The sequence below is a fragment of the Pyrus communis genome, chromosome 6, assembly GCF_041283825.1.
Source record: "Pyrus communis isolate YQ-2024b chromosome 6, ASM4128382v1, whole genome shotgun sequence".
Taxonomy (NCBI): domain Eukaryota; kingdom Viridiplantae; phylum Streptophyta; class Magnoliopsida; order Rosales; family Rosaceae; genus Pyrus; species Pyrus communis.
The window spans coordinates 9607514-9620336 of record NC_142570.1 but is presented as its reverse complement, the minus strand read 5'-3'; the positions used below and the strand labels follow the sequence as shown (position 1 = coordinate 9620336).

The 12823-nt window shown below is 38.1% G+C and overlaps 2 pseudogenes; both read right to left on the bottom strand.

The window, feature by feature from the left end:
• Positions 1–7559: 7559 nt before the first annotated feature.
• LOC137710083 (secreted RxLR effector protein 161 pseudogene) lies at positions 7560–8150 on the bottom strand (annotated as a pseudogene).
• Positions 8151–10406: 2256 nt separating this feature from the next.
• Positions 10407–11361, bottom strand: LOC148696258 (uncharacterized; annotated as a pseudogene).
• Between the last annotated feature and the right edge of the window lie 1462 nt (positions 11362–12823).

Here is a 12823-nt window from a genome sequence, read left to right as displayed (position 1 = left end):
TTCTACTTGAATTTTAGACTGAATAGTGCGGGGATCTAAATGAGACAAAGTAGGAGTCGTCCACGATAATTCGCGTCGTTTTTAAGGAACAGTGACGTTCTTATCTTCCCCTAACGACTGAAAGATTGTCTCATAGAAATGACAATCTACGAAATGAATAGTAAACAGATCGCCTATCAAAGGTTCTAAGTAATGAATAATTGAAGGAGAATCACATTTGACATAGATTCACATCCTTCACTGAGGCCCTATTTTTGTAGGAAATGGTGGCGAAATGGGCAAGTAGACTGCACAACCAAAAATGCACAAATGCAATATGTCGCGTTCGTATCTGGTAACCAACTGAATCACTCTATATGGTTAGGATCCAATAGGCCTCAAGCTGACCAACATGGCTGCATGCAATATTGCAAGGCCCAAGTAGCGATTAGGAGCTTGGTATGTATGACCAACGATCGAGCAATCATTTGTAAGTGCTTAATGAATGCCTCTGCTAGGGCGTTCTGGGTGTAAACATAAGGTACTGGATGTTCAACTTCAACCCAAACCGACATGCAATAGTCATCAAAAGTTTTAGATGTGAATTCTCCAGCATTATCCAATCGAATAGATTTGATCGGATAATTAGGATGATAAGCCCTGAGCTTAATAACCTGAGCCAACAGTTTGAAGAGAAAACAAACACATGTGTGACCAACGTATAGAAGTGTCAACCAACACCATAAAATATCTAAATGGTCTTCATGGAAGGTGAATCGGTCCACAAATGTCCCCCTAAATCCTTTGTAGAAAAATAGGAGGATTCGAACAAATCTTGTCATAAGAAGGTGTAATTATAAGTTTATCCAGGGAGCAGGTTTGACATGCGATTCCTTGAATCAAACCTAAACTTCGGATTAGTGGATGCTCGTGTGATGATTTGAGGATATGGCGCATTGTTGTTCATCCAGGGTGTTCCAAACGATCACGCCAAAGTGTAATTTCGTGCATGGTCCCAAGGGTAGGGCAGGCCACATAGTGGCTTTCTATAGGGCATATGGTCGTAGTATGCAGACCACTCGAGATACGCTCCATCTTCTTTAGAATAGCTTCTGGCTATATTCGTAAGAAATGCTTCACAGAAATTCAACTCCGTTTTCTACATAGGTTTCAACGTGGTAATTATTATCTCTATTGTCCTGGAAACTCAACAACGTTCTTCCGAAATGTGGAGAATATAGTGCCACATTAATGGTCAAAATTGTACCATTGGACAACATTATACTTGTCTTACTGTATCCTTCAATCAGGTTGGATGGTCCTGAAAGGGTTGTCAGAAGTGTATTCTTAGGTATGAAGTTATTGAAATACATGCGTTCACGCAAAACGATGTGCGTGGTTGTTAAAAAACTAATTCAAATTAATCACATGCATGAAATACATACTTAGAAATAAAAATCAATTTAAATCAATCACATGCTTGAAAGTTCTTAAAACAAATATCCATTCAAAATAATTGAAGTATTCAAGGATGGTAATTAAAAAACTTAATATCCAAAAACAAATCACTAACAAATAATCCAAATATAAAAGAAAATTGTTTAAACTAAGCCAAAAAACAAGGCCGTTCGGTCACTAGGTGGAATTCGGACCCATTATTCTAAAATTTAACTAGAAATAGTTCATGTCTAAGATTCTAATCTTCCATAAGGATAACAACCTCTTGAAAGTCAAAAACCTCTATCTTGGTACTCTCTGGTTCATCCACTTGCTTAAAGTTTGATTCAAATTTCTTACGACAAGAATGATATTCAGATACAACCTTCTGGGGAGCACGGCAAACACGGGACCAATGGTCATTTGAACCGCAGTGATAGCACATGTCTGCATCCATGGTTTCAGGTGCTTTGCCCTTATTCTTAAAGTTTGGGGCCTTATGAGCGAGGTTAGGGTGCTTCTGGGCTTAGTTTCTTCCTTTAGGTCGGCCTTGGCTCTATTGACCTTGACGGGTTGACTTCTAGCCGCCACGCATATTTTGGCATTTTGGGTGTTGGTTTGTGCTATAATGTGCTTCAAGCACAGTAGTCGCCCTAGTAAGTCGAGCTTAATGATTTTTCATCAACAACTGATTCTGCTTTTCAACGATAAGTAAAACAGAGATCAAATTTGAAAACTTAGTGAACTTTTAAGCCATTTATTGTTGCTGCAAGACAATATTAGTAGCAAAGAAGGTCGAATAGGTCTTCTCCAGAAGATCCTCTTCGGTCAAGGTCTCATTACAGAACTTGAGAAGTGATCGAATTCGACAAAGTTCAGAATTATATTCATTCATAGACTTAAAGTCTTGGAAGCGCAAATGCTGCTAGTCATGTCTTGCTTCAGGCAAGAAGATGTCTTTTTGGTGATCAAAGCAATCAGCCAAAGCGACCCAAAGTGCTCGTGCATCATGAATGTGTCTTCAGATGAAGATCATGGCAATGGCTTTTTTAGCTTCGCCAATTGGGTTGTCCATCTCATCTTCAATAATAGGACACAAATTCTTTGCGGTGAGGTGGAGCTTCACATCTTGGACCCACTTGAGGTAGTTTCTTCCAGATACGTCCAAAGCAATGAAGTTAAGTTTGTTCAAATTCGACATGTTCCTATCACAAAATAAATGGACAAGATATGGTGAGTGTAATGGAGAAAAAATCAATCCATTCACATACGAGTAGAACATTTAGGTTCTAATAGACATCTTTTGGTTTAAATTTACATGAAAAAACATCAGTTTTTCATGGTTGATGTTTTTAAGGAAAACTTCAGGCTTTCAAACAAGGCATATTTCTAGAAACTTTAGGTTTCGAAAGAGTTATGAACATTCATATGTTCCTATAGACAAACATAACTATATATACAGAAATATGCAACAAGGAAATATGCAAATAGAATGTCAGGTCTATTATAATAATTGAATTAATTATTTGGACTTTAGGCCAAATTAAAGTGTGGGTGAAAAATTATAAAACCCAAATTGTCTAAAAAATAAACAATTAAACTCAGGGCCCAAAAATATGGACCAAAGCCCACATGTGGGCTGAGTAGATTTGAACCGTGCGGCTCAAGCCCTATTAAAAATGGGTTGGGATAATGGGTAATGGGCCCAAGAAAAGAAGCCTAAAAATGTGCTATGACCTGGTACATTGTGGACACATGTACTCGAGGGTGATGCAATCCTATGCGTTGTGGTACATGGTAGCACCATAGCTAGCGGAGTTGTGATCAGGTGTGTCACGGTCCAAGTGCATCAACTTACCAGCTACGGGCTAGAATCTGATGCGGTTCTATGCACGAGGACACCATAACCCTATGGGCAGGTGTTGTGTTGGGCTAAGCTAAAGCAATGGACCACTGCAGATAAGCCCAGAAAAAAAAAATTCACAATTTTGTATAGTTGGGTCAAGGTAATTGGGTTAGCCCAAGTGGCCATGGGTGTCTAAAGAACATCCCAGCTGTTGCTGGGTTTATTCACAGGGGTTGATGACCGGCATCGTCGCTTCAAGTTGCCATGTTTTAGGACAAAGCCTTCAGGGACGAGTTCGTGAGTCAATGGAGATCATGAATAAAAACGGAGATAGAGAAATCTCAACGTTTTAACCAAAACTCTAGAAATTCAAATCGAACAATTGAAAAAAATTCCAACGAGAATCAATAGAATCTCGATCAAGCGTTGTTGGGGACGAGCTGGAAGTCGTCAAGACGTTGACCTGTGGGTAGGGCTGGTTCGGTATGAGATACCGAACCAAAATCCTTGTCCCAATTTCCAAACTGAAATTTTCGAGATTCTTAATTTCAAGACCGATCCTAAACCAAATTTTCAGGAATCCTGAAATAGTTTCGGGATTTCGAGACAAATCGGGAATCCCGAAATAATTTTGAGTTTTTGGGCATTTGGGCTATAATAGTGGGTCTGTGCACTGTCCAGTGTGGAGAATAGGCTGAATAGCCAATTTGCATAACTTGCCTGTAGAAATAAAATCAAAAGAAAAGGATATGTATGCCATAAGCTTTAAGGTAAGAGAATGATAATTGCAATTTCAATTCATTAAGGGAACGAACTTGAGTTCATTAAGGTAAGCATTAAGCATACATGTAATTGAGAACAAATTAGAGCATTAAGCATGGTGTGATTAGACTTGGGTTTAGGCTTGCAAATGGTCGAATAAAAGATGCAAATGTCGATTAGGCAAGTTCGACAAGAAGAGAATGTTCTTTCACAGCATTGATAGAAGTTCTAACTGAAAAAAAGATCTTTCTATTACATTGAAAAAGACTGGCCCCCCACCACCTCTCGGGCTCGACTCAACCGTAGCACGATATTGTCCGCTTTGGGCCCCGACCACACCCTCACGGTTTTGTTTTTGGGAATTCACACCAGAACTTCCCAGTGGGTCACCCATCTTGAGAATGCTCTCGCCCGAACTTGCTTAACTTTGGAGTTCCGATGGAACCCGAAGCTAGTGAGCTCCCAAAATGCCTTGTGCTAGGTAGAGATGGGAATATACACATATAAGGCTTACAGGATCCACTTCGCTAGGCGATTTAAGATGTTACAATCCACCCCACTTAGGGGCCCGACGTCCTCGTCGGCACACTTCCGGCAAAGGATTGGCTCTGATACCAAATTGTCACATCACGACCCGGGCCCCCACCACCTCCTAGGCTCAGCTCCACCGTAACACGATATTGTCCACTTTGGGCCTCAACCACGCCTTCACGGTTTTGTTTTTGGGAACTCACACGATAACTTCCAAGTAGGTCACCCATCGTGGGAATGCTCTTGCTCGAACTCGCTTAACTTCGGAGTTCCGATGTAACCCGAAGCCAGTGAGCTCCCAAAATGCCTCGTGCTAGGTAGAGGATGGGAATATACATATATGGCTTACAAGATCCACTCCCCTAAGCGATGTGGGATGTTACATACAGTCCCAGAACTACTGGGATACACCCATAAATTTCAAATTCATAAACCCTAACACTTAAAAAACTCAGATTCAGTTCGGAATATCAAATGGGTTTTTACTATCTTCCAATTCAGAGCCAAAAATCAAGTTTACATTAGCAAAAACAGAGAAATACCAACAAATAAAAATTTGAAGAAGGAGAAGACAGAAATATGTTGACGCCTCACCTTACGTTAGTATGGCTTCTGCAGACGATCCAAAAATGAATAGCCTTTCGCTCTTCTGAAACCAGTAAGGGAAGATTCAAGATTGTTGTGAAAAGAAGTAAACTCCGCAAACAAAATTAATTCCAAACCCTAAATTAAATTTCAAAAGGAAGACAGAAATTAGATGTCAAAACACTAAATTAATTACCTAATTTGGGGTGAGCGTAAGACTCGGTGCTAGATCGAAAGTTCTGTCTATGAGAGAAAATCGCCCGAGAGAGAGATCACGAGAAAGAGCAGTGACATGGCGGCGGTGTGTGGTTAAGGAAGGCTAGAGAGTCAGAGACGATAGTATGGTGGGCCGGTGGCTAGACGGAATTCGACATAGAAAGATGAGATGAGGGCTTGGTGAGGGAAGCTCAAGCTGCGCTTCAAGTTCGAGTTCGATGGAATCAATGGAACTGAAATGGGATGAGATCCGACCTAAAAACAAATTAATGACACAGATTAAATCCAAAACAATGAATGGTTGAAATAATTCTCGTATAATTAAAAAATAATATATATAATATTTATTTTCCGTTTGGTATGGGAATACCGAAAAATGGAGATGCAAAATCGAATCCTATACCGAAAATTTCGGGAATTTTGGTTTGGGATCGGGATTTTTTCGGTTTGGTTTGAGATTTTTTTCCAGCCCTACCCGTGGGCGAGGATTGGCTGTAGGCCAACTTGCAAGGATAAGGACGCCATGGAAGGCGTCGAGGTTATTGGGTTTGAACTTGGAGCCTATGGCTCCGATGGTGCTAGTGGCTCAATGCTGCGCGGCTTACAGTGGGGTAGTGATGGGATAGGTTTCATGAAAACCCCTAGTTTTAATTTTTTTTTTTCCCAGATTATAAATTTATTTCAATTTCATGCATATTCAACATATAATTCAATGCATGAGCAGATATATGATGCAATTCATGGAAATATCAATTCACATAATTCAACAATTATGGATATAATGCATGCACAATTTATGTAGAATCTAAAATTCGAAAAACATAAAGTTGGGTCATGCATTATGGTGAATGTTCATACTATCAAGGTTGCAAAAATATCGAGATAAAAACCGTTATTTTGAAAGAACCTAATTATATGGTGATATTGATGAATTGGTTTGATGCATAATACTTCCACGTTAGATTCCTAAGAGCAATAGTAGGAGTGTGCCGATAATGTGTTGTGGCCTATATTTAACTGACAAGGAGAGGGGGGGTCAGCGGCATAGAAAAAATATATAGAGAGAGATGTTTGTTGGGTTGTGTAGAGGATGTGTTATTCCCTTTACGCAGTGCCTTTATTTATATTAATAAGGGAGATAAGAAATCCTTCTCCTCCAAGGAATACAAGTCCTAATAGGGAAGAATAACTAGAATCAAATCTAATCTAGGATTTACACAATCACACTTAAATAAGAGGTTTATAACATTTTTTTTTATTTTTTTTATTTTTCATAAATATTATATTACTATTGTAATAATATTTTATTATTATATAATTATTTTAGTATTATTTGGTGGATATTTTAATATTTAAATAGTTTATTTTTGACCCATGGGGCCCACACATCACAAAGTCTCCAACCTCTCTTTGTCGCGTGTCCCTCTTCCCTAACTATATGGAACTCTTGCCATCACTCCCCTGCTCTAACTCTCTTAGCACTCTCCCTCTCTTAGCTCTCTCTCCCCTCCCCGTCAACACAGACACACCATACCACCACCACATCGTCACCACTCCGATGAGACGGCCACCATCATGGCCATGCTCGAAGACACCCTTCCATTATCTCACAACCCTCTTAGCTCTCTTTCTCTGCAAACGCGGAGGTACAACACCGTCATGACCTCCCACCATCGTCTTTGGCAAGATTTCATGATTTTTCGACCAAGGTAGGCCTCAGGAATCCCTCTCTCTTGTCATTTCTCGTCGTATGTGAAAGATCTTAAAGATATGGGTCTATGTTTATAGGATCTAAGGACTGAAACAACACGGGGTTTCTTTCCCCAGTTTCCGAGGAAGGACCGCGAGGTTGAAAGCGTTTTTCCGGCCATTTGTCGGCCATGGCCGTGAACGAAAATGGTATAAATCAAATCTCCATCCTTCTAGCTTTATTTTCGCACTTACATGGTGAAGTTTAGTTGAGAATGGAGCTCCATCGGAGCTCTAGAGAACAAGCTACAATCGCAAGTTCATTGGGTTAACTTGACCCGTTATATAAAAAAAACGGGGCTTAAGCCCAAACCTTTGGCCCAACTTAGCCCAAGGGCCAAACCTTTGGAATATTTCTTGCATTGACATTTTTGAATTTTCTCGAATGCCCTCATGGGCTAATTTCGATGTCCCAAGTCCATTTTTGACATCCATTTAGTGAAATTCTGAAGATCTAACATAATTTTCTCAAAAGCTCTCCAGACTTCACTTTATTCCTTATCAATGCATATTTGGTGTTCAAGTGCTTAGTTTCAGAAGACCTTTTATTATTCTTAGAATAAAAGATAGCAGCTTTATTATCACACCAAATTTGAACAGGCTTTGTTATGGAATCCATAATCTTGAGACTACTGATAAAATTTCTCAACCATATAGCTTGTGATGTAGCTTCATAACAAGCTACAAACTCAACTTGAATGGTAGAAGTGGCAATAGTATCTTGTTTCACACTCTTCCATGACACTGCCCTATTTGCCAGTGTGAATATATATCCTAAAGTTGACTTAAGTGAATCAAGGCAGCCTGTAAAATCTGAGTCATTATAGTCTATTAGTTCGAGTCCTGAACCCTTCTTGTATACTAGCAAATACTTTTTTGTTCTCTGCAGGTATCTTAAAACTTTCTTGGCAGCTATCCAATGTGCATTACCATGATTAGACTGAAACCTTCCCAGTATGCTAATGGCATATGCAATATCAGGTATGGTACATATATGTGCGTACATAAAACTCCCAACTAGAGAAGTATAAGGCTTGCCAGCCATTTCTTTTCTCTCAAAATCAATCTTGGGGCACTGATCTTTACTAAGCTTCTCTCATTTTGTCATTGGAATATCACAACTATTTGAGTCTTCCATATTGAATCTTTTAAGTACTTTTTCAATATATGCTTTCTGTGATAAACCAAGTAGCCCTTTACTTCAATCCCTTGTGATCTGAATCCCAAGAGCAAAAGTGGCCTCTCCCATATCTTTCATCCTAAGGTGTTTTGACAGAAATCTTTTGGTGTCACTCGGCAATGATGCATTATTACATGCTAGTTGTATGTCATCTACATAAAGAATGAGAAAAATAAAACATGTAATGAAACAACCTAACCAAACTTCAAATACCACTGTCTCGAGGCCCGTTTTAATCCATAAATGGACTTGTTAAGTTTACATACCAAACTCTTTCTCCCTTCTTAAATGAAACCCTCTGTTGCTTCATATAGATATCTTCTTCAAGATTTCTATTCAAGAATGCAGTCTTAACATCCATTTGATGCATAAATAAGTCTAAGTGAGCCACTAGTGCCATGATCACTCTAAAAGAGTCTTTTGTAGAGACTGGAGAGAATGTTTCATTATAATCAACTTCTTCTTGTTGAGTATAACCCTTTGCTACAAGTCTAGCTTTGTATCTTTCAATATCACCCTTTGAGTCTCTCTTGGTCATGTAAACCATTTGCAACCTATTGGTTTACATCCTTGTGGAAGCTCAACTAACTCTCACACTTTGTTTTTATTCATGGAATCCAATTCTAATTGCTTAGCTTTTTGCCAATGTGTATTATTTGGACTCTCAATTGCTATCTTAAAGTTTAATGGATCTTCTTCTTGACTATTAAACTCAGCTTCTTGCACGAGTGGATCTTCTAGTTTCCACTTGCACAGTTTCAATGTGCACTTATTGGACATTTGGTGTGTTATTCAATTGCACAGGTTCTTCTGCAACCATTTCTTCTTCTTGAGCAACCTATATTGGTTCTTCAATTTGTTCACTTGCATTATGCACTGGAATTGGCACAACAACTTCACCTGTCACAGCATCACCTAGGTTTTCATCTTGCAATGCGATGGTCTCTTCATTCCAATCATGATTCTCTTCCCATTAATCATCATTAACTTCTTCAATAAACTTCGCTCTCCTAGTTTCAATGAACCTCGAGGTGTGATTAGGGCAATAAAACCTATAACCCTTAGTTCTTTCTACATACCTTACAAAAAAGTATGAGATTATTCTACAGTTTAGCTTCTTCTCCATTGGATTGTATGCTCTTGCTTCTGCTATGCATCCCCAAATCTCTAGTGATTTAGCACTGGTTTTCTGTTGGTCCACAATTTGAATGGTGTCTTGGGAACAGACTTGCTAGGGACCCTATTCAGCAAGCAATTGGCAGTTTTGATTACTTCTCCCCCAAGAAAAGTAGGTAGCTTCAAACTACTCATCAAGTTTCTCACCATTTCAATTAAGGTTATATTTCTTCTTTCACTAACCCCATTTTGCTCAAGGGTTCGAGGATTGGTGTATTGAGCAACAATTCCATGCTCTTGCAGAAACAATGCAAAGAGACTAGGCTTTCTACCAGACTCACTAAATTCTCCATAGCACACTTATATTAGACCCTACTACCTTGATTTTGTAGTCCAATTGATTCTCTACTTCTGCTTTATAAATTTTGAAAGCAGCAAAGGCACTAGATTTCTCAGTCAACAAGTATACATACCCAAACCTAGAAAAGTCATTTGTAAATGTGATGAAATACTTGTAGCCATCATGTGTTTATGTTGGGAAAGAACCATAAATGTATGTGTAGATTAGTTCCAACGGCTTTGTTCTTCTAATTGAACTTTTCTTTTTCTTGTTTATTAATTTTCCCTTAATGCAGTTGGTGCAAATTTCGAAATCACTATAATTTAGTGATGGTAGGAGTTGTTCTCTTGCAATCTCTGCATTCTCTCTCTAGAAATATGTCCTAATCTCTTGTGCCATAACTTGGACTAGGCGTTGTTTGTCAGTGTTTGTTTGTACCCTACTGTGTTAACCACACTTATTGGTATATTGCAGTTAAGCTTGAACATATCACCAGTCAACATTCCATCACCAATTAGCTCAGAACTTCGAAATATTGAAAAACCAATCTCATTAATATCAAATTTGAACTTTGATTTAACAAGCCTACTAACTGAAACTAAATTCCTTCTCATGGATGGTATATAAACAACATCAATCAAATCTAGCAAAAAACCAGAAAATAATTAAAGCCTAACTACTCCAATGAACTCTACTGCAACTCTAGCTCCATTGCCTATGAACATTGACACTCCATCCTTGTTTGGCAACCTCTTATTAATGTACCCCTGTAATGAATTTGTTACATGAATTGCAGCACCAGTATCAAGCCACCAAGTATCATAAGATATCAACCAAATTTGATTCAAAACAAACTGAAATTTTATACACCATACCTTTGTTTTTCTTACTTTCTTTGTTTTCCTTCCATCGTATATACCTAGTGCATTCCTTCTTCTGATGTCCCACCTTTTTGCAGAAGAAACATTTTATTCCAACACCTCTATGCACTCTTAGATGGTTATTGCCCTTATTGATTCTTCCTGCACCCCTTTTATTGTTTTTATATGGAGAATTGTCTCTCTCATTAGGAGAATTTGCAGGGTTAACATTCTGCATTGCATTGACTTGTTTCTTCCCTTTTTCTTGTTGAATATTTTTCTCTTTATGCACACAGATGGCAATTAGCTCATTCAAGTCCCATTTTTCTTTTTGAGCTATGTAAGTACTCTTCAGTTGAGAGTACTCAGGGGTTAAGGAATTTAGAGCGAGATGAACTAGAAAAGGATCATCTATCTTAATGTTAAGTGCATTAAGTTTTGCAGCTACATCAACCATTGAGAGAATGTGCTCTCTCACATCACCACCAAGGTACTTAGTGCTTATAAGGGTATTCATGAGTGTTCTAGTTTCAGCTTTCTCGGATTCCTTGAACTTGGCTTCTATAAAGTCAAGACATGCCTTAGCATTATCTGATTTAGTGATTACCCCTCAAACCAGGTCAAACATTGACCTTTTGATTACCAGCAGCGCCATTCTGTTAGCCTTAACCCATTTTTTATATTCATTCTTCTTGTCTGCAATTGCATCATTTGCAGGCTTGGCTGGCTCATTCTCTCTTAGAGCTAAATCGAAATCCATGAGCCCTAGAGTTATTTCAATATCTTGCCTCCACTTCTTATAGTTGGTTCCATTAAGTGGTTGAATTGAATTCAGGAGCTAATTATTGAAAGATTTTTCAAACGAAAATAAGCATTCAAGACACTATATTCTGGATAACTAAAACAACTCAACCTTTGTTTGGTTTTTCAAGTTTAATTAGTATCAGTGCAAAATATATAAGTTGCATAAGTAATGGTACAACATGAAAGCTGTCCACCTTTGTTTGGCAATTAACTTTCACAGCTCATGCATCTTATATGTTCCCACTAAGCTATCAGTAACCGAACCAATATCGATTAGTCACACCTTTATTTAGGGATATAACCTTATTGTTATGGCTACTGATACAAGTTGATCAATCAGACCTTGAATTTTTAGCAGTTCTTGAATGACTGAAACGAATTTGTTGTGTTTCATTCACCCAATTACATCTCAAAAAACATTGATCATGTTATAACTTTCAGCATGCTATGAACCTTAAAACTTTCGATCATTGACATGCTATTATGCATGGTAGATAGTTTTAGGGTTTCTGTGAATATATGTATAGCACTAGAAGTAATCATGGCACTTGTTTGCAGTTACTTAGTTCCATAGTCAGTCAAGGTTCTTATAAATATACAGGTGTAGCGCCTCTCAAAACTTTATATATATATATATATATATATATATATATGCATGCAAGCATTAAATATAGTAGCGGAAAAGAAATAGGATCAAAACTTGAAGAAACATCAGTTCATTCATATTGCATGCATGATTTCATGTATTTTAGTTCTCTATGGATTTTAATCACACAAACGTTGGCTTTGATACCAACTGTTAGACTTAATACATTCATGCAACATTAAAACACCATAATACTAACCTTGTGAAGACATTCTTCTAAGCACAGCGAGCACTGAGGCTGCAGCAAGCACACTAGAACACCTTGAACTAGAGGAAGGTCTTATGCACACTCATCACGACTGTATTACTCGAACCTATGGGGAGTTCTCTGAGTTTATGTTTCGGTGGTGTATGTAGGGACCTTCCCTTGGTATTTATAATACTATAACCATAGTGCACATTCTCATAATCAAGCACTAGATTTCCTTATTGTACAAGGATACAACCTACTAAATCTCAGTCCAATTAGGATAGTATCAAGAGCCCTTATTCTCCAATTATAACCGAGTTATATACTTTTCTTGGAGTCCAAGTTATAGCTTATAACTAAACCCTAATCGTACCTACAATCCACATCAATCTTTATTAACTATATTGACCTATTAGTCGTTGAATTAGAGTCCAACATCCAACAAGACCTTGCATTTGCTTATAAGTAGTTGGGCTACTCCCCATAATGCCAATTAGTTTTATAATAGAACCTCAACTTCTTCATAGTATTAGAGTCGCGTTGTCCACCTTTTATCATCTGAATTCTTCTTCTTTTATGATA